Source organism: Lolium perenne, chromosome 2 (assembly GCF_019359855.2).
Source record: "Lolium perenne isolate Kyuss_39 chromosome 2, Kyuss_2.0, whole genome shotgun sequence".
NCBI classification, from domain to species: domain Eukaryota; kingdom Viridiplantae; phylum Streptophyta; class Magnoliopsida; order Poales; family Poaceae; genus Lolium; species Lolium perenne.
This window is the reverse complement of record NC_067245.2, coordinates 290,804,993-290,832,320: the sequence shown is the minus strand read 5'-3', so window position 1 is coordinate 290,832,320 and position 27,328 is coordinate 290,804,993.

Here is a 27,328-nt window from a genome sequence, read left to right as displayed (position 1 = left end):
TATTATCAAGAGATGAAGCATCTACAGCGGGGTTTGGAGTTTTCTCAACTATGCATTGTATCTTATCTATGTAAGTTTCAGAGGCTCCCTTTTCATTAGTCTTAGGCTTGCTATTCTCATCAAACAAATTTTCAGGGACAAGCCAAGCATAATTATCATCTAGAGCTTCATGCATTCCTAGGAGCTTGCAAGGTATTGGTGCTTTAATCTCCCCCACCATCATTAACATTATTAGTGTACTTAATTCTATCCATATCTATTTTTTCAAGTGTTCTTTTAAAGTCGGGGAACATACCAAGCCTCTTATGCTTAATAAAAACTTTTCTAGCTTCTTTAGCTATATCCTCAAATTCTCTAACAAGGACTTTTAAAACAAAATCTCTCTTCTCTCCCCTCTCCATATCAGAAAGTGTAAGAAACATATGTTGTATCATGGGGTTGAGACTAATAAATCTAGCTTCCATCATGCGTACCAAACAAACAGAGGCACCTTCATAAGTAGGGACAGTTTTTGCTAGGGGTATATCTTCAAGATCTTCATGCATACTAACATGGTTGAAAAATTCTTCTAAATTATCTCTTCCAATTACAGACCCTTGTCCTACCGGTATATCTTTTAAAGTAAAATTAGGAGGAAACATGATGAAATAAATAAAGTAAATGTCAGTAACTAATTTTTTGTGTTTTTAATATAGCAAACAAGATAGTAAATAAAGTAAAACTAGCAACTAATTTTTGTGTGTTTTGTTTTAGTGCAGCAAACAAAGTAGTAAATAAAAGTAAAGCAAGACAAAAACAAAGTAAAGAGATTGGAGGTGGATAATCCCCTTGCAGCGTGTCTTGATCTCCCCGGCAACGGCGCCAGAAAATATGCTTGATAGTGTGTATGCACACGTCCGTTGGGAACCCCAAGAGGAAGGTGTGATGCGTATAGAAGCAAGTTTTCCCTCAGTAAGAAACCAAGGTTATCGAACCAGTAGGAGCCAAGAAGCACGTTGAAGGTTGATGGCGGCGGAGTGTAGTGCGGCGCAACACCAGGGATTCCAGCGCCAACGTGGAGCCTGCACAACACAACCAAATTACTTTTCCCCAACGTGACAGTGAGGTTGTCAATCTCACCGGCTTGCTGTAACAAAGGATTAGATGTATAGTGTGGAAAATGATGTTTGCAGAAAACAGTAAAACAAGTATTGCAGTAGATTGTATTTGATGTAAAAGAATGGACCGGGGTCCACAGTTCACTAGAGGTGTCTCTCCCATAAGAAATAGCATATTGGGTAAACAAATTACAGTTGGGAAATTGACAAATAAGGAGAGCATAACAATGCACATACATGATATGATGAGTAGTGTGAGATTTAATTGGGCATTACGACAAAGTACATAGACCGCTATCCAGCATGCATCTATGCCTAAAAAGTCCACCTTCAGGTTATCATCCGAACCCCTTCCAGTATTAAGTTGTAAACAACAGACAATTGCATTAAGTATGGTGTGTAATGTAATCAACAAATACATCCTTAGATATAAAATTGATGTTTTATCCCTAGTGGCAACAGCACATCCACAACCTTAGAGGTTGCTGTCACTCCCCCAGATTTAATGGAGGCATGAACCCACTATCGAGCATAAGTACCCCCTCTTGGAGTTACAAGCAATGACTTGGCCAGAGCCTCTACTAGCAACGGAGAGCATGCAAGATCATAAACAACACATAGATAATAGATTGATAATCAACATAGCATAGTATTCATTATTCATCGGATCCCAACAAACGCACATGTAGCTTTACAGATAGATGATCTTGATCATGTTAGGCAGCTCACAAGATCAGACAATGATAGCACAATGAGGAGAAGACGACCATCTAGCTACTGCTATGGACCCATAGTCCAGGGGTGAACTACTCACACATCAATCCGGAGGCGACCATGGCGGTGTAGAGTCCTCCGGGAGATGATTCCCCTCTCCGGCAGGGTGCCGAAGGCGATCTCCTGAATCCCCCGAGATGGGATTGGCGGCGGCGGCGTCTCTGGAAGTTTTTCCGTATCGTGGCTCTCGGTACTGGAACTATTATCGATGAAGGCTTAAGTAGGCGGAAGGGCGGAGTCGGAGGAGTCACGGGGGCCCCACACGCTAGGGCCGCGCGGGCCCCCCTTGGGCCGCGCCGCCCTAGTGTGGTGGCGCCCCGTGGCCCCACTTCGTCTCTCCCTAGGTCTTCTGGAAGATTCGTGGAAAAATAGGACCCTGGGCGTTGATTTCGTCCAATTCCGAGAATATTTCCTTACTAGGATTTCTGAAACCAAAAACAGCAGAAAACAGCAACTGGCTCTTCGGCATCTCGTTAATAGGTTAGTGCTAGAAAATGCATAATAATGACATATAATGTGTATAAAACATGTGAGTATCATCATAAAAGTAGCATGGAACATAAGAAATTATAGATACGTTTGAGACGTATCAATCTTGCATAGGAAAGCGCGCTCGTCGAGTTTCTCCGTGAGCGCTGGGAAATCTTCGCATGGTGTCCAGCTGACATGCCAGGAGTACCCAAGGAACTTGCCGAGCACCCCCTTTACTTGGATCCAATGGCGAGACCAATCAAACAACCCTTGCGGCGTTTTTCGGAACCAAATCGCAAGGCTATGCTGTCAGAAATTAATCGACTTAGAGAAGCAGGATTTATCAAAGAGTTACACACAGAAGCCACATGGGTAGCAAACCCAGTACTGGTCCCGAAGAAAAACACAGAGGTCCTTCGCATGTGCATCGACTTCACGTGTCTCAATAAACATTGTCCAAAGGATTACTTCCCCCTCCCAAGGATCGATCAAATTATCGACTCCACGGCAGGCTGTGAACGTCTTTCCTTTCTAGATGCATATTCTGGTTACAACCAGATCTGACTAAAAGAAGAAGATGAGGTCAAAACAGCTTTTATAACACCCTATGGCGTGTTCTGTTACAGAACAATGCCTTTCGGGTTAAAACACGCGAGAGCAACATATCAGCGGATGATGCAAAAGTGCCTTGCCACAAAGATTGGCAAGAACATTCAAGTGTATATCGATGATGTGTCATAACAACAAAGCAGGGGTCAACCTTGATCGAGGATCTGAAGGAAACGTTCGACAACCTCGACAAGTTCTGCCTCAAGTTGAACCCGACGAAGTGCTCTTGGCGTCCCTGCAGGAGAACTTCTCGGGTTTCTGGTGTCAGCAAGAGGAATCGAGGCTAACCCGGAGAAAATTCAAGCCATCGTAACGATGCGGAAGCCAACAAAGTTAAAGGAAATACGACAGCTAACTGGACGAGTCGCAGCTATAAGCAGATTCGTCGCCAGGCAGGGAGAAAAGGTGTTGCCATTCTACGCCTTGATCAAGCAGGGAGAAAAGTTCGAGTGGAACGAAGAAGAAGATAGAGCTTTTGAGGATCTCAAGCGCACAATCTCGACACCACCAATACTGGTGGCGCCGAAGGAAAAGGAACCTCTCCTGTTATACATCGCAGCCACACCTCATGTGGTTAGCACAGTACTTGTGGTCGAAAGAGAAGAAGAAGGAAAACTCCATGGAGTCCAGCGCCCGGTATACTTCATCAGTGAAGTTTTATCGCCTTCAAAACAGCGGTACCCGCAGTACCAGAAGCTAGCTCATGGAGTGTTTACAACTGCAAGAAAATTACGACACTATTTTTCGGCGCATCCGATAATAGTGGTCAATGAGGCGCCTTTATCCAACATATTAAACAACCCATAGGCTACGGGTCGTGTCTCCCTTTGGGGAATAGAGCTTTCCCCTCGGGACATCACATATGAGAAAAGAAAAGCAATAAAGTCACAAATCTTACCAGACTTCGTCGCAGAGTGGATGGAGCTGCAAAATACAAGACCCCTGGATTTGTCGAGAACCTGGACCATGAACTTTACGGGTCCAAGAGGCTGGAAGGAGCTGGAGCAGGCGTGATATTAGTATCGCCTCAAGGAGACAAGTTGAAATACGTGCTACGGATGACGTTCCCTAACGCATCCAATAATGAGGCAGAGTACGAAGCACTCATACACGGGATGAAGATGGCGAAGGCTTGTGGAGCAACCCGACTAAAAAAATTTGGTGATTCTCAACTGGTGGCTCAACAGGTGATGAATCAGTGTGATGCAGTCAACGACAGTATGATAGCGTACAATGAGGTATACAATGAACTCAAGAAACTCTTTGACGGGTGCGAAGTAAACCACATTAGCAGACTCAGCAATGATGAAGCCAATGTTCTAGCAAACATCGGGTCGCAATGTTTAGCAATACCACCCGGCATGTTTTGGGAAAAGATAACTGAAAGGTCAACCAAGGCGAAGAAACAACAAAAGAAGAAGGAGAAGGTTGAGAAACCCTCGGGGCTACAACAGGATCAGAAGCAAACACATCGGCAGACAAGGAGGAATCACATGACATAATGATGGCACAAATTCCTTGGATGCGGGCTGATGTCTACGCCCCCTCCTTTTCCTGTAGACAGTGTTGGGCCTCCAAGAGCATAGGTTTGTAGGACAGCAGCAAGTTTCCCTTAAGTGGATCACCCAAGGTTTATCGAACTCAGGGAGGAAGAGGTCAAAGATATCCCTCTCATGCAACCCTGCAACCACAAAGCAAGAAGTCTCTTGTGTCCCCAACACACCTAATAGGTGCACTAGTTCGGCGAAGAGATAGTGAAATGCAGGTGGTATGAATAAATGCGAGCAGTAGCAACGGCACCAGAAAAGTGCTTTGCTGTCCAGGACTGGTGTGTGGTTGATGGTGGTAATATTGCAGGAAGTATAGATGCAGTAAAACAGTAAACAAATAGCGATAGCAGTATTTAGGAACAAGGCCTAGGGATCATACTTTCACTAGTGGACACTCTCAACATTGATCACATAACAAAACAAATAGATAAATGCTAGACTCTACACTCTCTTGTTGGATGATGAACACCACTAACTGTGTAGGATTACACGAACCCTCAATGCCGGAGTTAACAAGCTCCACAATATTCAATGTTCATATTTAAATAACCTTAGAGTGCATGACAGATCAACATAACCAAACCAAGTACTAACATAGCATGCACACTGTCACCTTCACACTATGAAAGGAGGCATAGATCACATCAATACCATCATAGCAATAGTTAACTTCATAATCTACAAGAGATCACAATCATAGCCTACGCCAAGTACTACACGATGCACACACTGTCACCATTACACCGTGCAGGAGGAATAAACTACTTTAATAACATCACTAGAGTAGCACACAGATAAATTGTGATACAAAACACATTGCAATCATAAAGAGATATAAATAAGCACTTCACTATGCCATTCATAACAGTGAATAAGTATTCTGTGAAATATAGCCTAAGAGACCCACACGGTGCACACACTGTCACCTTTACACACGTGGGACAAGGAGTCTCCGGAGATCACATAAGTAAAACCCACTTGACTAGCACAATGACATCTAGATTACAAGCATCATCATATGAATCTCAATCATGTAAGGCAGCTCATGAGATTATTGTATTGAAGTACATAGGAGAGAGATTAACCACATAGCTACCGGTACAGCCCCGAACCTCGATGGAGAACTACTCCCTCCTCATGGGAGACATCAGCGGCGATGACGATGGCGGTGGTGTCGATGGAGAAGCCTTCCGGGGGCACTTCCCCGTCCCGGCAGCGTGCCGGAACAGAGACTCCTGTCCCCCAGATCTTGGCTTCGCGATGGCGGCGGCTCTGGAAGGTTTTTGTGGGTTTCGTCGATCGTCGTAGGGTTTTCGCGACGGAGGCTTTAAGTAGGCGGAAGGGCAAGGTCGGTGGAGTCCTGGTGGGACCACACCATAGGGCGGCGCGCCCTACCCCCTGGCCGCGCCGGCCACACGTGTGGGCCCACCAGGGCTCCCCTCTGGTGGCTCTCGGGTGTTCTGGAAGCTTCGTGGGAAAATAGGCCCCTGGGCGTTGATTTCGTCCAATTCCGAGAATATTTCCTTACTAGGATTTCTGAAACCAAAAACAGCAGAAAACAGGAACTGGCACTTCGGCATCTCGTCAATAGGTTAGTTCCGGAAAACGCATAATAATGACATAAAGTATGCATAAAACATGTAGATATCATCAATAATGTGGCATGGAACATAAGAAATTATCGATACGTCGGAGACGTATCAGCATCCCCAAGCTTAGTTCCTGCTCGTCCCGAGCAGGTAAACGATAACAAAGATAATTTCTGGAGTGACATGCCATCATAACCTTGATCATACTATTGTAGGCATATGTAATGAATGCAGCGATCAAAGCAATGTAAATGACATGAGTAAACAATTGAATCATAAAGCAAAGACTTTTCATGAATAGTACTTCAAGACAAGCATCAATAAGTCTTGCATAAGAGTTAACTCATAAAGCAATAATTCAAAGTAAAGGTATTGAAGCAACACAAAGGAAGATGAAGTTTCAGCGGTTGCTTTCAACTTGTAACATGTATATCTCATGGATAGTTGTCAATGCAAAGTAATATAACAAGTGCAATATGCAAGTATGTAGGAATCAATGCACAGTTCACACAAGTGTTTGCTTCTTGAGGTGGAGAGATATAGGTGAACTGACTCAACATAAAAGTAAAAGAAAGGTCCTTCAAAGAGGAAAGCATCGATTGCTATATTTGTGCTAGAGCTTTGGTTTTGAAAACAAGAAACAATTTTGTCAACGGTAGTAATAAAGCATATGAGTTATGTAAATTATATCCTACAAGTTGCAAGCCTCATGCATAGTATACCAATAGTGCCCGCACCTTGTCCTAATTAGCTTGGATTTACATGGATTATCATAGCATAGCACATGTTTCAACCAAGTGTCACAAAGGGGTACCTCTATGCCGCCTGTACAAAGGTCTAAGGAGAAAGCTCGCATTGGATTTCTCGCTTTTGGTTATTCTCAACTTAGACATCCATACCGGGACAACATAGACAACAGATAATGGACTCCTCTTTAATGCATAAGCATTCAACAACAGATAATATTCTCATAAGAGATTGAGGTTTGTTGTCCAAACTGAAACTTCCACCATGGATCATGGCTTTAGTTAGCGGCCCAATGTTCTTCTCTAACAATATGCATACTCAAACCATTTAATCATGATAAATCACTCTTACTTCAGACAAGACGAACATGCATAGCAACTCACATGATATTCAACAAAGAAATAGTTGATGGCGTCCCCAGGAACATGGTTATCGCTCAACAAGCAACTTATAAGAGATAAGATGCATAAGTACATATTCAATACCACAATAGTTTTTAAGCTATTTGTCCCATGAGCTATATATTGCAAAGATAAAGAATGGAAATTTTAAAGGTAGCACTCAAGCAATTTACTTTGAAATGGCGGAGAAATACCATGTAGTAGGTAGGTATGGTGGACACAAATGGCATAGTGGTTGGCTCAAAGATTTTGGATGCATGAGAAGTATTCCCTCTCGATACAAGGTTTAGGCTAGAAAGGTTTATTTGAAACAAACACAAGGATGAAGCGGTGCAGCAAAACTCACATAAAAGACATATTGTAAACATTATAAGACTCTACACCGTCTTCCTTGTTGTTCAAACTCAAAACTAGAAATTATCTAGACCTTAGAGAGACTAAACATGCAAATCAGATTTTAGCAAGCTCTATGTATTTCTTCATTAATAGGTGCAAAGTATATGATGCAAGAGCTTAAACATGAGCACAACAATTGCCAAGTATCACATTATTCAAGATATTATACCAATTACCACATATATCATTTTCCAATTCCAACCATATAACAATTTAACGAAAAAGAAACTTTCGCCATGAATACTATGAGTAAAGCCTAAGGACATATTTGTCCATATGCAACAGCGGAGCGTATCTCTCTCCCACACAGTGAATGCTAGGATCCATTTTATTCAAACAAAACAAAAACAAAAACAAAAACAAACAGACGCTCCAAGCAAAGTACATAAGATGTGACGGAATAAAAATATAGTTTCAGGGGAGGAACCTGATAATGTTGTCGATGAAGAAGGGGATGCCTTGGGCATCCCCAAGCTTAGACGCTTGAGTCTTCTTGATATATGCAGGGGTGAACCACCGGGGGCATCCCCAAGCTTGGAGCTTTCACTCTTCTTGATCATAGTGTATCATCCTCCTCTCTTGACCCTTGAAAACTTCCTCCACACCAAACTCGAAACAAACTCATTAGAGGGTTAGTGCATAATTAAAAACTCACATATTCAGAGGTGACACAATCATTCTTAACACTTCTGGACATTGCACAAAGCTACTGGAGGTTAATGGAATCGAAAAATCCATCAAGCATGACAAAACAGGCAATGCAAAATAAAAGGCAGAATCTGTCAAAACAGAATAGTTCGTAAAGACGTATTTTTAAAAGGCACCAGACTTTCTCAGATGAGAAAACATAAAACTAATGAAAGTTGCGTACATATCTGAGGATCACTCACTTAAATTGGCATAATTTTCTGAGTTACCTACAAAGAATTAGACCCAGATTCGTGACAGCAAAGAAATCTGTTTCTGCGCAGTAATCCAAATCTAGTATCATCCTTCTATTAGAGATTTTACTTGGCACAACAATGCAATAAAACTAAGATAAGGAGAGGTTGCTACAGTAGTAACAACTTCCAAGACACAAATATAAAACAAAGTTACTGTAGCAAAATAAACACATGGGTTATCTCCCAAGAAGTTCTTTCTTTATAGCCATTAAGATAGGCTCAGCAGTTTTAATGATGCACTCGCAAGAAATAATATTTGAAGCAAAAGAGAGCATCAAGAGGAAAATTCAAAACAACTTTAAGCCTAACATGCTTCCTATGAAAATGAATCTTGTAAATAAACAAGTTCAAGAAGCATAATGCAACAAGCATAGAAAGATAAAACAAGTGCAGCTTCAAGATTTTCAGCAAAAAGAGAGGTGTTTTAGTAACATGAAAATTTCTACAACCATATTTTCCTCTCTCATAATAATGTCCAGTAGCATCATGAGCAAACTCAACTATATAACTATCACATAAAGCATTCTTATCATGAGTCTCATGCATAAAAGTATCATTACTCTCCACATAAGCATAATCATTCTTATTAATTGTAGTGGGAGCAAATTCAACAAAGTAGCTATCAAATATAGGAGGCATATTGTAATCATAATCAATTTTATCCTCCATAGTAGGTGGCACTAAAAGACTACTATCATTATAATCATCATAAATAGGAGGCAAAGTATCATCAAAGTAAATTTTCTCCTCATTGCTTGGGGGACTAAAAATATCATGCTCATCAAAGCCAGCTTCCCCAAGCTTAGAATTTTCCATAGCATTAGCAACAATGGTGTTCAAAGCATTCATAGTAATAACATTCCCATTAGCATGCATATAAAGTTCCATGGGTTTCTTAATTCTCTCTTCAAACACATCATGTCCTAATTCAAGATAAAGTTCATAAAGATCTCTCATATTTTTGTTGTTTTCCATTATGCCTTACTAGTGTAAACAAGAAACAAAAAGATGCAATTGCAGGATCTAAAGGAAATAGCTTCGAGCACACACACAATGGCGCCAGAAAAGTACTGTTACCTGGAACCAGCGTGTGAATGCCTTTTACCTTTCCTCCCCGGCAACGGCGCTAGAAAATAGCTTGATGTCTACGCCCCCTCCTTTTCCTGTAGACAGTGTTGGGCCTCCAAGAGCAGAGGTTTGTAGGACAGCAGCAAGTTTCCCTTAAGTGGATCACCCAAGGTTTATCGAACTCAGGGAGGAAGAGGTCAAAGATATCCCTCTCATGCAACCCTGGAACCACAAAGCAAGAAGTCTCTTGTGTCCCCAACACACCTAATAGGTGCACTAGTTCGACGAAGAGATAGTGAAATGCAGGTGGTATGAATAAATGCGATCAGTAGCAACGGCACCAGAAAAGTGCTTTGCTGTCCAGGACTGGTGTGTGGTTGATGGTGGTAATATTGCAGGAAGTATAGATGCAGTAAAACAGTAAACAAACAGCGATAGCAGTATTTAGGAACAAGGCCTAGGGATCATACTTTCACTAGTGGACACTCTCAACATTGATCACATAACAGAACAAATAGATAAATGCTAGACTCTACACTCTCTTGTTGGATGATGAACACCACTAACTGTGTAGGATTACACGAACCCTCAATGCCGGAGTTAACAAGCTCCACAATATTCAATGTTCATATTTAAATAACCTTAGAGTGCATGACAGATCAACATAACCAAACCAAGTACTAACATAGCATGCACACTGTCACCTTCACACTACGAAAGGAGGCATAGATCACATCAATACCATCATAGCAATAGTTAACTTCATAATCTACAAGAGATCACAATCATAGCCTACGCCAAGTACTACACGATGCACACACTGTCACCATTACACCGTGCAGGAGGAATAAACTACTTTAATAACATCACTAGAGTAGCACACAGATAAATTGTGATACAAAACACATTGCAATCATAAAGAGATATAAATAAGCACTTCACTATGCCATTCATAACAGTGAATAAGTATTCTGTGAAATATAGCCTAAGAGACCCACACGGTGCACACACTGTCACCTTTACACACGTGGGACAAGGAGTCTCCGGAGATCACATAAGTAAAACCCACTTGACTAGCACAATGACATCTAGATTACAAGCATCATCATATGAATCTCAATCATGTAAGGCAGCTCATGAGATTATTGTATTGAAGTACATAGGAGAGAGATTAACCACATAGCTACCGGTACAGCCCCGAACCTTGATGGAGAACTACTCCCTCCTCATGGGAGACAGCAGCGGTGATGACGATGGCGGTGGTGTCGATGGAGAAGCCTTCCGGGGGCACTTCCCCGTCCCGGCAGCGTGCCGGAACAGAGACTCCTGTCCCCCAGATCTTGGCTTCGCGATGGCGGCGGCTCTGGAAGGTTTTTGTGGGTTTCGTCGATCGTCGTAGGGTTTTCGCGACGGAGGCTTTAAGTAGGCGGAAGGGCAAGGTCGGTGGAGTCCTAGTGGGACCACACCATAGGGCGGCGCGCCCTACCCCCTGGCCGCGCCGGCCACACGTGTGGGCCCACCAGGGCTCCCCTCTGGTGGCTCTCGGGTGTTCTGGAAGCTTCGTGGGAAAATAGGCCTCTGGGCGTTGATTTCGTCCAATTCCGAGAATATTTCCTTACTAGGATTTCTGAAACCAAAAACAGCAGAAAACAGGAACTGGCACTTCGGCATCTCGTCAATAGGTTAGTTCCGGAAAATGCATAATAATGACATAAAGTATGCATAAAACATGTAGATATCATCAATAATGTGGCATGGAACATAAGAAATTATCGATACGTCGGAGACGTATCATGGGCTTACGTAGCGTATATCCTAAGGAAAGAACTACCCGAAGATCCAGTAGAAGCAAGGCGAGTTATTCGACGACCAAAAGCCTTTATTGTGGTCAAGGGAGAGCTGTATAAGCAAAGTATTTCGTGAGTATTGCAGCGATACGTTACACCCGAAGAAGGAAGAGTTATTCTGAAGGATGTGCACGAAGGAGTGTGCGAACACCATGCAAGCAGCCGAGCAATAGCAGCCAAGGTTTTCAGAGCAGGATTCTACTGGCTAACAGCAATAGAAGATGCAAAGGATATAGTGCGCACTTGCGGCGCGTGCCAACGTTTCGCGGCAAAACCTCATTCTCCGGCAGCAAAGCTGATGCCAATACCATTATCATGGCCTTTCGCTCAATGGGGCCTTGATATGGTGGGAAAACTACATAAGGTGTGGCCAGGAGGATACGGGTATATGCTGGTGGCTGTCAACAAGTTTACCAAGTGGATTGAGGCAAAGCCGATAAACTCGCCAGATGCATCTTCGGTGGTAAGCTTCGTCAAAGGTATCGTTTTTCGATTTGGCGTCCCGCATAGTATTGTCACGGACAACAGTAGCAATTTCACTTCCAAGGAATTCAAGGCATATTGCACAGAGGTAGGCATCAAACTACATTTTGCGTCAGTTGCACATCCGCAAACCAACGGTCAAGTCGAGAAAGCAAACGGTATCATCTGCAATGGTATCAAGAAGCGATTGATAACACCTTTGGAAAAAGCTCGACACACTTGGCTAGAAGAGTTGCCAAGCGTCTTATGGAGCATATGAACAACACCTAATACAGCAACACATGAAACCCCGTTCTTCTTGGTCCATGGAGCCGAGGCAGTGCTCCCGATGGATATAGAACACAACTCCCCAAGGGTGGCGGAATATGATGAAGAAACCTCGAGAAAAGCACTAGAAGACGATGTCGATGCACTCGATGAGGCTAGAGATGAGGTGCTATCAAGAGTCACTAAGTACCAGCAAGACTTGAAAAATTATCATAGTCGACGTCTGCGCCCAAGGTCTTTTCAAGTGGGCGACTTAGTCCTTCGGCTTTCCTAGGACAGCCATGAAAAGTTCGAGTCACCTTGGGTAGGACCCTACATCGTCACAGAAGTGATCGCGGGAGGCGCATAAAGGATAAAGGACAAGAAGACAGGAGTCACAGAGAAAAATCCATGGAACGTGGCGCAGCTCCGGCGTTTTTACGCATAGAAGTCAAAATAGAAACATGCATATAAACATACATTGTACTAAAACGCTCGCGAGTTTTCAGACACACTCTTTTCCTTTCAGGGCACCGAGTGGTGTTGAAAGTTTTTTAATGAGGCAGGCTCGCGATGCTACAATATAGTAAAGATATTGGTGATATACATCTTTTTGTTCGGCCAGTTTGGAGGTCTACAATTCACAAAACAGACAACATAAATTTGATCTGGACAATATATTAAAACACCAATTACTTGCCTTGGTTACAACACCTCGCGAGTAATAAGTGTACATAGGCCTATCCAAACACTCGGGGGCTAGAGAAGGACGAAAAAACAAATACATACAGTTCTCGCAATATACATACCTCTTGCAATATATAAGATATGCTTTTGTTACAGGAAAAATTGGAAGAAGATGTTCACCTCATACAAAATCATCTATTCGCACCCTTTCACCCCCCGCATGAACATCCATGGAATCATCGCTATGGCCTTCGGAGAAATACTCAGAATCCATACGAAGAAGATCCGCAATCATTTTCTCGGCTACTGGTGTCACCTCGTCGTTGATCTTGTCGATGTTTCTTTTTCGCTTTTTCGATCTGGCATGACAAAGCTCAACAGTGTCGGACATGTCCAACTTCGGGTGGCAGATCTGTAGCATGATCATGGTGAATCTAGCACCAGCAAGTAATTGCGCCTTCACAAAACCATGGATCTATTCCACATCTTTGAACTTATTCATCAGTTCAGGAAGTGTTTTTGGCTGGGGATTCCGAGGAAACATGGCATGGTAAACTCTGGCCAGTGTCTTGGCGCAAAATTCAAGGTACTCTCGCACCTGACCAGCTCGATCCTGGAATCGCACAATCTGACGAGTCCGGTCTGGGGAAGCCCAGAAGCTGGAGTCGTTCTCATGAGCAAGGCGAAGAAGAACTGCATATTTTGTGTCAACGCGCTGATCTTCGGCAGTAGCATCCAAGAAGGAACCTATCCATATCAAGAACTCTAATGAGAATCAAGTGATTTGCACACGGAAAAGGAAAGAGGGAGCACAAACGGAGGAATTTACCCGCCATATCCAGACTTGCGCTAGCCATCAAGTCAAGCATATAATTTTCTCGAGAGGTGGCTTGTAAAACTTCGGCAGCCGCGGACTCTTTCAACTTCAAAGACTCCTGAGCCTGCTGGAGAGCTATCTTTTCCCGTTCAGAAGATTTGCGGGACTGTTCCATGACAATAAGGGATTCCTTCTTCAAAGTTTGGAGCTATTGCCGAAGTTCAGTAAATTCTGACTGATCCAAGTTAGCACATGAAGAGTAGTCAAGGGAAACGTTGTCAGGGATCCGTTTTGAGCAAGAGGTGGCAGCTGAAGCAGGCGAGGTTCCAGCAATCTTAGAGTAGTTATCAAATATCAACTGGAAGAAAGAAAAGGTCGACATCAATAAACAACCAATGGATCATTCCTTCTCATTGATAAGTTGGGATATTTACAAGAGTGATGCCCCATTACAAAAGGTCAATTCCTAGTGATTCGATGAAAATAGTCATATATCATAAGGATATCGACATCTACCAAAAGAAAAATAGCAAACGGAGGTGTAAGTTGGTCTACTTGACCTCCGGTTTGGCAGAACTGGAGGGAGCAGCTGGCTTGTATCTGAGGAAGGAGAGGATCTTCTTCGAGTGCGGCTTGGCAGTCTTAACCAAAGATTGCCACCTCTCCTTGTTGATCCTCTTCGTGTCACCAGCTTTCGCCCAGTCGATGTTCTGCTGACTCTCGGCAACCAAAGCTATGGTGCCTTCGACGCCAATCTTCAGGTTTTCCTGCTGGAAAGCCAACCCAACATCCTCTCCAGGAATAAAGCACTTGGCAAGCTCAGAGAAGGTGTATGGCTGGCTTTTCTTCGGGAAGAAGTAGGGGAAAAGGCGCGTAAATGCGGCCCGCGCATCAGCAATACTGCGGTGCGCCAGATCCCCATGAATTTCAAGGAGAGAAAGGGTGTCAAGAAGATGATCCCCTTCAGGCCTCTCAAGTTCAAAATCTTGGCCCATTTTTCCTGCTGAAACAAATTTCGGGTTATCAACAAATATAAGGAGAGCTAATCTTGGAAGGGACTCGAGCAAAGAGATTAATGAACTTACTGACAAAGCGCCGATTCTGCGACTCCAGGCGGCCAATGACATCATCCTCACGAGCAATATGCTGAGTTGTATTCTCGCTCAAGGCAGTTTCAGCCTGGTGGAGTCTTTTCCGCAGATCTCCAACAGAGGCAGCGTCTTGTTCGGCCTTCTCGCGAGCTTTTTCATTTTGCTCAAGCTTGATGGCGAGGTCATCGGCACGCTTGTTAGCTTTGGCGAGAGCCTCTAGCGGAAGGAAACATGGCAAAAAGTGTTAAGATAGACAGCAAGATAGTCCATTGAGTGAAAAATAAAGACAATAGAAAGGTGTACCTTTCAAACTATCAACAGTGTCACGGTACCCAATGAATTGAGTACCAAGACGGATGAATTCCTTCATCAGAGGCTGATCAAAAGAAAGTTGCAAAAAAGGTCAAGAGGGAAAAAACTTGACAGAAGACAAAATAGATATAAGGGCACTTACATCATCCAAGGAAGGAGTCGACGAACTCCCGGCCAATAAGCCTTGTTCCTCGCCAAGTTCAATCCTCGCTCTTTTCGGCGAGGGGGCTCGGGGGCTAGTGTCAGGAGTCGACTTCTCCAAATCTTGGTGAGGAGGCGAGGTTTCCTCCGTTGCACGGCGAGTTTCCGAAAGAACTAAAGTTTGTGACATGCTCGTTGGAGCAGTCACATTGGCAGCGGGTTCTTCTTCTTCGCCACTGTGCACAAAAGATAGTATAAGAGCATTCACAAGCAATATATAAAAGGAAAAGACGGTAAGGTAGCTTACGAGCTAACAAGGGCATCCTCGTAAGGATTGAAGGCATCCTCCTCCTCAGGAGCAGTTTCCTCGGCAGGTGATGCGCCGAGATTGGAGGTGCCGGAATCTTCGACATCACCCCTTTTCCTCTTGTTCCTGGAGGAAGCAGCGGAAGGGAGAGAATGCACTGACTCGGAAGCCTCATATTCAGTCTCTCTTTCGGAGGAAGCCGCGGATTTGTGAGATCCCGCGATTTCACTCTCAGGGCGAGAAGTACCCTGCGCATCGTTGGTAACGACGGCTCGTTCATCGACCTCCCCACCCTCAGGAAGGGGAGGCAGGGAGGACAAAATTTGATGTTTCTGAAGAAGGCAAAGTTACACCAATGGAAATTTAAGCAAGACAGCAGTCGAAAAAATATGAATTCAGCAAGATAGAGGTCGAAAACAAACAAATTCGAGAGGATGAGTAGTTTACCCTGGGGGGGGGGGCATTGGTGCTGCTATACGGCTCCACGCGACACGATGTTGGAATCGTGTCTTTCTTGCTCAGCGACGAAATACGCCGGATGAGCTTTTCCAAATCCTTCACCGAAAGATCTTTGGATATGCGGTCCGCGTCTTTTTCGTCGGCATACAATCAGAGGGGGTTTTTGCGAGCCTGCAGAGGCTGCACCCTGATCCTAAGGAAATATGCAGTAATCTGAATACCCGACAATTCTTTGCCTCGGGTATTCTGCAGCTTGTGGATGCGCTTCATCAGTGCATCTGTCACCACCTTCTCTTCGTCGGTAGCTTCAGCATCCCACGACCGGCGTCGATGAATCTTTTCGCTACCATCAAAAGGCGCGATATTGTAATCCTGCGAGTTGATGTGCTCCTCGCGGATGTATAGCCATATTTTGCGCCACCCTTGGACAGAATCAGGGAATTTGACATCGAAATATTCGACATCAGGGCGGACGCAGATAACAACACCGCCCACATTGTAGGCGATGTTGTGGGAGCTGTTGCGGCGGACAAGGAAGAGGCGTTTCCACATGCCCCAATTTGGAGGGGTCCCGAGAAAGCACTCACATAGAGTGATGAAGATGGAGATATGGAGGATAGAATTGGGAGTCAGCTGGTGTAGCTGCAGCCCATAAACAAAGAGTAATCCACGGAGAAAATCGTGGATAGGAGTAGATAAGCCACGGATGAGATTGTCAACGAAGATTACCCGGTATCCGATGCGGGGCGTCGGGAAGCTTTCTTCGCTAGGGAAGATCAGCGTCTCATCCTTCTTCGCCAGCGCAAGTTTCTTGAGCAGGTTCACGTCTTGGTTTGAGATCTTGGAGAGGTGTGCCTTGAGAGCCTTGCCCGTGGCGGCATCAACGTGAGTGATTGGTGAAGTTGGGGAAGAGCAAGGGCGTAGGAGCTTTGCAGTAGTAATGGGGGTTTTTGGAGAGAGAGAGAGAGCAGGAGCGCGGCGCAGCGAAGGGGATAACAGGAGGAAGAAGAAGGTCATTTATAGCAAGTCAGCAAATCGCCGCGCCGTTGGATGGGGGGAGAATGGATTTGATGCCGTACACGTGTTTCCAGGGGTACAAAGGTCTTTCTACTGTGAGGGAACTAGACAGGCGCTACAGCGCGCGTGCCAGGAAAAGTGGAGGACGTGTGTCCCCCACTTACGTAACGTGACAAATACCGCAGGGTTTTTGGCCCACAAGTCATTGGCAGGACAATACTCTCGCCTTCCCGATATAGCGATCGTGGCCATCGTCAGCGCTGATGTCACTATGAGGGAAACTTTGACTGCGGTGTTTTGAGGGTTGGCGACATAAGAGTATTATTGGTAACTTCGGGAGCTTTTGATGAAATACAAGTTTTTGTTCAAATGCTCGGGGGCTACTTTTAAAAAGAGTTTTGATAAAGGAGTTGATGCAAAAAAGACAAACATTGGCTTACAGCCATCATCAGCAACAACGTCATTCAAAAGAGAACTTCGAATAGCTTTCTCAAGGATATCGACAGGAAAATTTCGAGTATGTCAACAAAGAAAAGACGAGAGCCTATGATCAAATACAAGCATATGCTCATATGCTCGGGGCTACTCTTATCAGAAGTATTGTTCATACTTCCAATAAGAGGGTAATGCGGATGATAAAAATATAGAGTTGTTCAAAAGTAAGGAAAGTTGAGCCTACAGCCAAGTATAAATACTCGACTGTAGCCTCGGGGGCTACTCCCATCGGGAGCGCTGGTCGCGCACCCGATAAATATGAAAGCAATGGAAAAAGTTGACAATATAGCGACAGCGATACTAAAAAGGTGAGCTTACAACCAAGTACAAGCACTTGACTGTAGTCTCGGGGGCTACTCCCATCGGGAATGCTGTTCGTGTACCCGATGAAATTGAAAAAGTCATGGTGAGCATATTTTGAGTTATGAAATAACTCTTCATATACTCCCATCGGGAGGACATGATAAAAAATACAAGTCATCGTATGACTTGAATAAATGTGTTATTCCAACAGCCGAAAAAGGCACTCGACAATATATTCTCAGAGCGCCTCAGTAGTAATTTAAACTCTGAATGCCGCAATACTTTGCGAAGGTAAGACCCCGGGATCCATCCTGCGCGGCGTGGCATCGCCTATGAATGTGATCTGCTACTTTTTTCCGTATCAACAGATACGAAGAAAAATCCTAACGGACGCGTTAGGTACCCGATAAGACATGACTGGAATTCAGCATCTGGTAAGACCTTAAGAGGCACGTGTCGAATTACGTCAGTATCCCGAGATCATGTCCAGGGACGTGATCTTGAAGTAGGTTTTGCGGGATTGCCACAAGAGCAGTTAACTGGTACCTGATCCGTCAGATGAACCAGCCCCAATTACCGATATCCCTGTACAATATATGATGTTATTAACTTGAAGAAATCCTGTGATAATTATGGAGATTTTCCCTGATTCTTCGATTCAAGCAAAATCTCGGGGGCTACTGACATAGGCATCCCCAATGGGCCTACCGAAGATAGTACCCGGGGTTTACTGAAGGCCCACGATCTGATGTTTATGAATCCCGGAAGCCCTGTTAAGAGATAGTTTGGAAAGATAGAGTTGTATTAGGATTAGACTTGTAACTATTACGGGACGAACTCAAAGAGTCTCCCGGTCTTTGTAACTTGTACATCACGAAACCCTCGGCTCCGCCTCCTATATAAGGGGGAGTCGAAGGAGAAAGAAAGGATCGATCTCATTGTCAACATAACCCTAGTTGTTTAGCAGTCGAGTAATTTTCCGGGTGAACCCTCGGGATCTACTTGCCCTCTACTTCTTACGAAAACCGTAGTCTACAATCTGTAGGCATTGACAAGTCGATACCTTCTCATCTAGCCAGCTTATTTTTTTTTTTGGGAAATATATTTAGTTGAAGTGATGCTCATGCTCTCTCGCGGCCCCTTGGCTGATGTCATGAAGAGTCTACTGTGCTCCACTGCATGTAAAAATTGGAATGCAATGTAATTCTTTTTAAAAAAATATTAAGAAAATGCTAGGATTTTAGTGCTGCGGACAAAAGCATCGGCAACCGCTGGATGCCTGGATCTTTAAGTGCACGGGGAATAAAAACTGATATTTTCTTACTGCCACGTGGCAAAGTCACCACCACCGATTTTTCCTAGCGACTTCATGTCCCAGCTGCGCTGCCGCGTTGGATCACGGTCCATTCTTTTTTAACAGCTAAAACCACACTCATGATATACAAAGATTATAACACAAGTACACTAAAAGTTGATTGCCCGAAGAATAAATATTATGTACCACAGATCGTCTACTTCATTCGTTTTCACTTTTGGACTTGGATGAACGTGCTCTCGAAGAAACTTGATCTCATTTAGATGTTTTTTTGTACTGATTCAGCCTTTTTAATACGGTGCCAATGCATTTTGCCAACCTATTGTGTAACGTGCATGTAGTTTCATGGAACCTCTGGTACTGACTCAATATTAACTTCTTTATTTGGCGGACCTAAATGGTATTTTAAGATGGAGGCCAAGCACAAGGTGCGCAACAGGAGGCGGATCTATTTTTGGCCTGATTGGTGGACGGGCACGGGGGCCTTGCGTCTGCCCTTCCCTCGGCTTTTCGCTTGTTGCGACAACCACTTTGCCACGGTGGAGGGAGTCCGCAACAACGACGGTTGGCGTATCAAGTTCAGACACTCCTTCGGCCTTGCCAAGACAGTGGAATGGGAGAACGTGTGCAGGATTTTTGACCTTACCCCCATCTCCGCGGGGGAGGACGAGGTCCGTTGGGCGTCGGCGGCATCAGGGGATTACCCCACGAACTCCATGTACTGTAAGTTGTCCCAGGGAGAGGCAGTCACTCACTTTAAAGAGGTTTGGCGCACCAAAGTACCGCCTAAGATTCGAGTCTTCCTCTGGCAGCTCATCATCAGAGGTAGGCTTCCTGCTGGGGATCAGCTGGTGAAGAGGAAGGGGCCTTTCAATGGCAGCTGCGTCCTTTGTGGCGAATGGGAAACCTGCGATCGCATTTTTTTCAAGTGCCATATCGCAAAATTCATGTGGGCAGGAATTACGGAACTCCTACACTGCTCTTGGAATCCGGTAGGGGCCGCTGAATTCATTGCCATTGTTAATGACCTTTAGGGTTGTCTCCGTAGGTTAGCTTGGTTTACCTTCGCGCCTCAATGTTGGGCGCTTTGGAACATTCGCAACAAGCTAGCTATTGAGGGATCCCTGATCAACAATCCGACTGACGCCATCTTCAAAATGTCTATTTATATGCAGAGCTGGAGGGTTCTGGTCAGACAGAGGGACTTGTTGCTGCTGGACGCGGCCCTGGACGAGATTAGGAGGCTTCAACGGTGGCTTCGTGAGGATGATGGTTGAGGATGCTGATAAATGCGGCGGTGCTCCTGCCTCTGCCGTTTTCTTTCTTCCTTCGCTGTTAGTCGTGAGCAGCTTTCGTTATATTATCAGACTAGATGTTATTTGTGGTTTGTAATGACTAAGGCATCGGACTGAGTGTGTTCGGGGTGTGTGTTGTATCGCTACCTTGTTCATTGTCATGATGGCTTTATATATAAAGCCAAGCCAAGGGCCTTCTCTTAAAAAATGTTGGCGGACCTTGAGCAAAAACTTAGGGGGAGGGGACAAACATGTTTACCAACACAAAATTTTGTAGTTATTCTTCTACTCTAGAGTATATATGTTTTTTGACGTAAAAATACACTCTAATTTAGATTTGTACGTGAAAATAACAGTAGAATTTTTTTGGCGATCATTAGGCTTTCTATGAAAATTCTGCCTACCGCTTCATGCATCTTGTTTCTTTAGGGAGAGAGAGAGAGCCTATAAAGAATTTACATACTAGCCTAGGTAACTTTCTTTTTGTATATAGCCATAAACAACTTTCCAATGGTCAGTGTTGGGCCTGTGAAGGCGTAGTCAAGCGCATGTACACCCAGGAAAAAATCGGGCTGGGCCGGGCTTCGGGCTAGGTCTAAAATAGCATGATGGTAAAAATTCAAGAGCAATTCCGTCCCAGCCTGACTGTTGGGCTTGTAATTCCGGCCCGAACCTGGCTAGAATGAGCAAAAATCCTGGCCCGACCAGGCTAAAACACACAAAATAAAAGCCCAGGCCCGGCCCAGCCCGACGTTCGGGCTCAAATATCAAGCCCGAGCCTAGCCCAAAGTGCAAGCCCGACCTGGCCTGGCCCAAGATTTTCAGGCTGGGCCGGGCTACCCATGCCCAGTCCAACGCTGCGACCCAAACGTACGTGTTGGGCCGTTTGGGTGGCCGCGTGATGTCTACGCACGCTTCTATTCTTGTAGACACTGTTAGACCTCCAAGTGCAGAGATTTGTAGAACAACAGCAAGTTTCCCTCAAGTGGATCACCCAAGGTTTATCGAACTCAGGGAGTTATAGGTCAAAGTTATCCCTCTAAAGCAACCCTGCAATTACGATACAATAAATCTCTTATGTTCCCAACACACCCAATACACTTATCAGATGTATATGTGCACTAGTTCGGCGAAGAGATAGTAAAATGCAAGTGATACAGATGAATATGAGTGGTAATAACAATCTGAAATAAATATGGCTGCAAGTAAACATATCGTAAAACAGTAAATAAACGGAGGTTCGATGTTTGGAAACAAGGCCTAGGGATCATACTTTCACTAGTGGTCACTCTCAACAATGATATCATAAAGAAATATAAATATAAGCACTTCACTATGCTACTCTGAACTACTATCTGGTTGGATAACGAACACTAATTCATTGCGTAGGGCTGCAAAGTAAACCTTAAAGATGTATTCTAAAGTACTAATTAACACCCTACGCTGTCACTTTGGGCATTCATAGGAGGTACTAGCACACCACAATTTCATAGACTCAAATCATAATTCAGTGAACAAGTATTCTGCGAAATATAGCCTAAGAGACCCACACGGTGCACACACTGTCACCTTTACACACGCGGGACAAGGAGTCTCCGGAGATCACATAAGTAAAATCCACTTGAATAGCATAACGACATCTAGATTACAAAGCTCATGATCACCTAAAGATCACACCATGGGGGGAGAGATAAACCACATAGCTACCGGTATACCCTCAGCCTCGGGGAAGAACTACTCACTCCTCATCGGTGGGGTCGATGGAGATGGCTCCAGGGGCAATTCCCCATCCCGACAGGGTGCCGGAGAACAGAGACTTTATGTCCCCCGGATCTTGTCTAGGACGGCGGTGGAGCTACGGAAGTTTTCTGGAACGGAGGCTTGTTGATTTAGGGTTTTTGCGTCGGGGGCTTTATACAGGCGGAAGGGCGAGATCGATGGAGGCCTGGTGGCTCCAGAACACCCCTAGGCGCGGGCCAGGGCCAGGCCGCGCCTAGGCATGGTCTTTCTTACGGTAAAATATGCACTTTCGCTTTTGTTTCGTCCAATTCTGAGAATATTTCCTGTACAACTTTTCTGAAATAAACAGCAGAAAATAGGAAACTGTCACTGTTGCATCTTGTCAATAGGTTAGTGCCGGAAAATATATAAAAGTGCAATGAAGTGTAAATAAAACATAGTGGAATTGATGTAAAACAAGAGCGTCGAAAATTATACATACGTTTTCGACGTATCAAGCATCCCCAAGCTTAACTCATGTTCGTCCTCGAGTAGGTAAGTGATAACAAAAATAATTTTTTAGTTGGCATGCAACTATCACAATCTTGATCAAGCTTTTGTAAAGCATTGTAAGGTGGGATCAAAGTACTCTAAACATAGGTATGATAGATATAATTCTAACAATATAACGTAGTAACTATCTTATAACATGAGAAGTAACTCAAACAAAGGACCATGAATAATAGTGCATTGACAGCAACTGTTTGTTTATGAGCATAGAGAAAACATAGTAAAGTGATACTCACATATCCTTTATGGAATAGCAAAACATAAATGCTAGGACACCTTTAAAGTTCAGAGGGTGACTAGATACAAGTAATTTAAGAACAAGCAATAGCATAATCATGAGTCAATCAATAATAGTTTTGAGACTATGCACATTGCACTAAAAATGACAACTATGCTCTCTTAATAGGTGCATAAATAAGAAGATGAAGACTCAACATAAAAGTAAAAGAGAGACTCTTTGCAGAGCAAGCCAGATAAACCAGTTTTATAAACCTTTCAAAAAGTATGGTACTTATTAGCTTTGAGCTCTCATTGCCCCTATCATAAGAATCTTGAAATGTGAATAAAAAATGAGCTATATGCTTGCAAATCACAAGTTGAAAATCTCATGCCCCTTGAATGCGAGTACCTAAACCTCATGCTACTCAACTTAGGTTCCAAATAAGTTCTTGTCATTATAAGTATACATGTATCATAAAAAACGCAGCAGGGGTACCTCTTGCCCACGATATGGAAGTACTCTTTCAAATAAGTGCAATCCCACACCAAAATGACTAGACAAACAGACAGTGAACATCTCATCAATCCTTTTATTTACTATGGGTATAACTTTTTATTGAAGATACTTCACAGAATGCTCACAGTGGAATGTTTTAAACTTTCATCATGAATGATACATGGCTTAGGTTAGCAGCCCAGCGTTTGTTTAACACATATACAAACTCCATGGACTTACAAGTTTCCATTCTATTTCGCATCGATAGGCATCCATAAGCAAAAGATCATGATATCAACTAAATAATAAGTGCAATGTTAAAATTGTTCCCCATGAAAGCATGGTTATGCTAACTCCCAACTTGCAATTTGCAAACATATAAATTTTATAAGATAGTCACAATGATCAAGTTTATTGAGTACAAAAAAGTAAATGTGCCATCAAGTTCGTGAGAGCTTTACTAACCAATTTTCTCATGCCAAAATTTTAATTTGGAAGATAAATAAAAACATGCTAAATTTACTTTGAATAGCAATAATGCTAGTAGGTAGATATGGTGGACACAATTGGCAAACTTTGGTTAATGGTGGTTGGATGCACGAGTAGAGTTCATACTCAGTACAGGCGAAGGCTAGCAAAAAACTGGGAGCGACCAACTAAGAGAGCAATAATGGTCATAATCATGCATAGCGACAAAACATTATCAATAAAAGCATAAAGTGATATTATAAGTCAAAAACTAAATGATCATATAGGCTTTAGTTGACTGGTCATAGTCATATCGTGATTTAAACATGCGCCAAGTCAACCCAATAAATGATCAAAGAAGAATACCACAATATTATGTTTTTATGATAAAAATAACACATGATTTTTTCAATGGTACATTAAGCACTCTCAGATATTTTAGACAAGTCATGATGCAACAAAAAAAATACTAAGCATATCATAAAAATAACATCCAACATGACATGCCAAAGTCTATGCCACAGTCTAGACAAGCTTCCTTTTGCATCACTATAAGTATGAAACATTTTACTCGTCTCCAACACCAATCAATTTATTTGAAACAACTCGCATAGATAAAAATAAATAGGGACCAGAGATCTAATAATACATAAATAAAGCAAACTAACAAGCTCTGGACAAAAAATAAAAATAGAAAACCAAAGCTAAACGAAGTACTAGAAAACTAGAACACTCGCAGAACAGTAAGAGCGAAAACTAGAGCGTTCTATGCAATGAAAACTGAGTGTGTCTCTCTCCCACACAAGAATGCTAGAATCCAACCATGTGCTACAGCAAACAAAACAAACCTAAAAAACAAAAACAAAGACACTCCAAGAACAACGCATAGTATATGAAGCAATAAAAATATAGTGTCTTGAGAGATGACCTGCTATTTTTGTTGATGAATAAGGGGATGCCTTGGGCATCCCCAAGCTTTGAAGCTTGTAGCTCTTTAATATTTCTTGGGGTGCAGAGGACATCCCAAGCTTGAGTTTTTATCCATTCTTCATCTCATCACATCATTCTTCTCTTCCTACACTTGAAAACTTCCTTCATACAAAACTTCACATAATTCTTTATCAGCAGCATTAGTACAATCAAAATAAACAAATCCACTTGGATTCAGTTCTAAAATATATCAGAAATCTATTAAAGAATTAGCTATTGTAGCAACTCTTCAAAAAGCTCTTTGATCAAAAGAACTAAAAAAGAAAAAGATTTAAGAGGCAAATGCAAATAGTGCAGAAATCTGTCAAAACAGAACAGCGGGTAAAGATCGATTTTTAAAAAAATCTTTTGTTGCCCATATCAAGAAGTTGTCAACTAACGAAAGTTATATATAAACCTGAGGCATATGCATAAAAAGTTACAGCTCAAAATTACGTACTGTATATTTATACGAATTTTTACGTTAACAACAAAAAATCTTTTTCTGGATAGTAACTTTCCCAAATCTTATTTTCTTCCTATTAGAGGCTATTATTGGCACAAAAAGAAATAAAAATGATAAGAATAGGTTATTACATAGGCAATAACTTCCGATACTCAATCAAAAGAAAAAATTATAGAAAATAAAAATGGGTTGTCTTCCATAAACGCTTTTCTTTAACGCCTTTCAGCTAGGCTCAATAGTTTTGAGAAGATACCCACAAAAGAAATATGAATTAAAGTAAAAGAGAGAATCAAGAAGCAAATATAAAACAAATTTAAATCTAATCCACTTCCTATGCATAGGAATCTTGTAAGAAAATATATCAAATAGGCCTATAATAACAAGCATAGGAAAGCAAAACAAGTGCAACTTCAAAATTTTCAGCATATAGAGAGGTGTTTTAGTAACATGAAAAATTCTACAACCATATTTTCCTCTCTCATAATAAATTTCAGTAAAATCATGAATAAACTCAATAATATAACTATCACATAAAACATTCTTACCATGATCCACAAGCATAAAATAATTATTACTCCCACATAAGCATAGTCATTCTTATCCATTGTAGTGGGAGCAAATTCAACAAAATAGCTATCATTATTATTTTGATCACCATAATTATCAAATATAGGAGGAATATTGTAATCATAATTAATTTTCTCCTCAATAGTAGATGGATTGAAAATATCATATTCATCATTGTAATCATCATATATTGGAGGTATAGTATCATTAAAGTAAATTTCTTCCTCCGTGCTTGGAAGACTAAAAATATCATGCTCATCAAAACCAGCTTTCCCAAGCTTAGATTTTTCCATAGCATTAGCAATAATAGTGTTGAAAGAATTCATACTAATAACATTGCTACTAGCATGCAAGTAAAGTTTCATAGATTTTTTAATTTTCTCTTCAAACACCTCATGTCCTAACTCAAGATAAATACTATAAAGCTCTCTAATTTTGTTGTTCTTTTCCATTAAACCTAACTAGTGAAAATAAAAATAAGAAACAAAAAGATGTAATTGCAAAATCTAAATGAAATAACTTCGAGCACTCACCAGCAAATAAAAAAACTTTGTAGCCAGAGGATGTGAGTACCTTTTACCTTACCTCCCGGCAACGGCGCCAGAAAAGAGCTTGATATCTACGCACGCTTCTATTCTCGTAGAGAGTGTTGAGCCTCCAAGTGCAGAGGTTTGTAGAACAGCAGCAAGTTTCTGTTAAGTGGATCAGCAAAAGTTTATCGAACTCAGGGAGGTAGAGGTCAAAGTTATCCCTCTCAAGCAACCCTGCAATTACGATACAATAAGTCTCTTGTGTCCCCAACACACCCAATACACTTGACAAATGTATAGGTGCACTAGTTCGCGCGAAGAGATAGTAAAATGCAAGTGATACAGATAAATATGAGTGATAATAACAATCTGAAATAAATATGGCAGCAAGTAAACATGTAGTAAAACAGCAAATAAATGGTAATTCGTGTTTGGAAAAAAGGCATAGGGATCATACTTTCACTAGTGGTCACTCTCAACAATGATATCATAAAGGAATATAAATATAAGCACTTCACTATGTTACTCTGAACTACTCTCTGGTTGGATAACGAATACTAATTCATTAGGGCTGCAAAGAAAACCTTAATTATGTATTCCCAAGTACTAATGAAAACCCCACGCTGTCACTTTGAGCATGCATAGGAGGTACTAACACACCAAAATTTTATACAGACATCCAATTCAAATCATAATTCAATGAACAAGTATTATGTGAAATATAGCCTAAGAGACCCACACGGTGCACACACGGTCACCTTTACACACGTGGTACAATGAGTCTCCGGAGATCACATAAGTAAAATCCACTTGAATAGCATAACGACATCTAGATTACAAAACTCATGATCACATAAAGATCA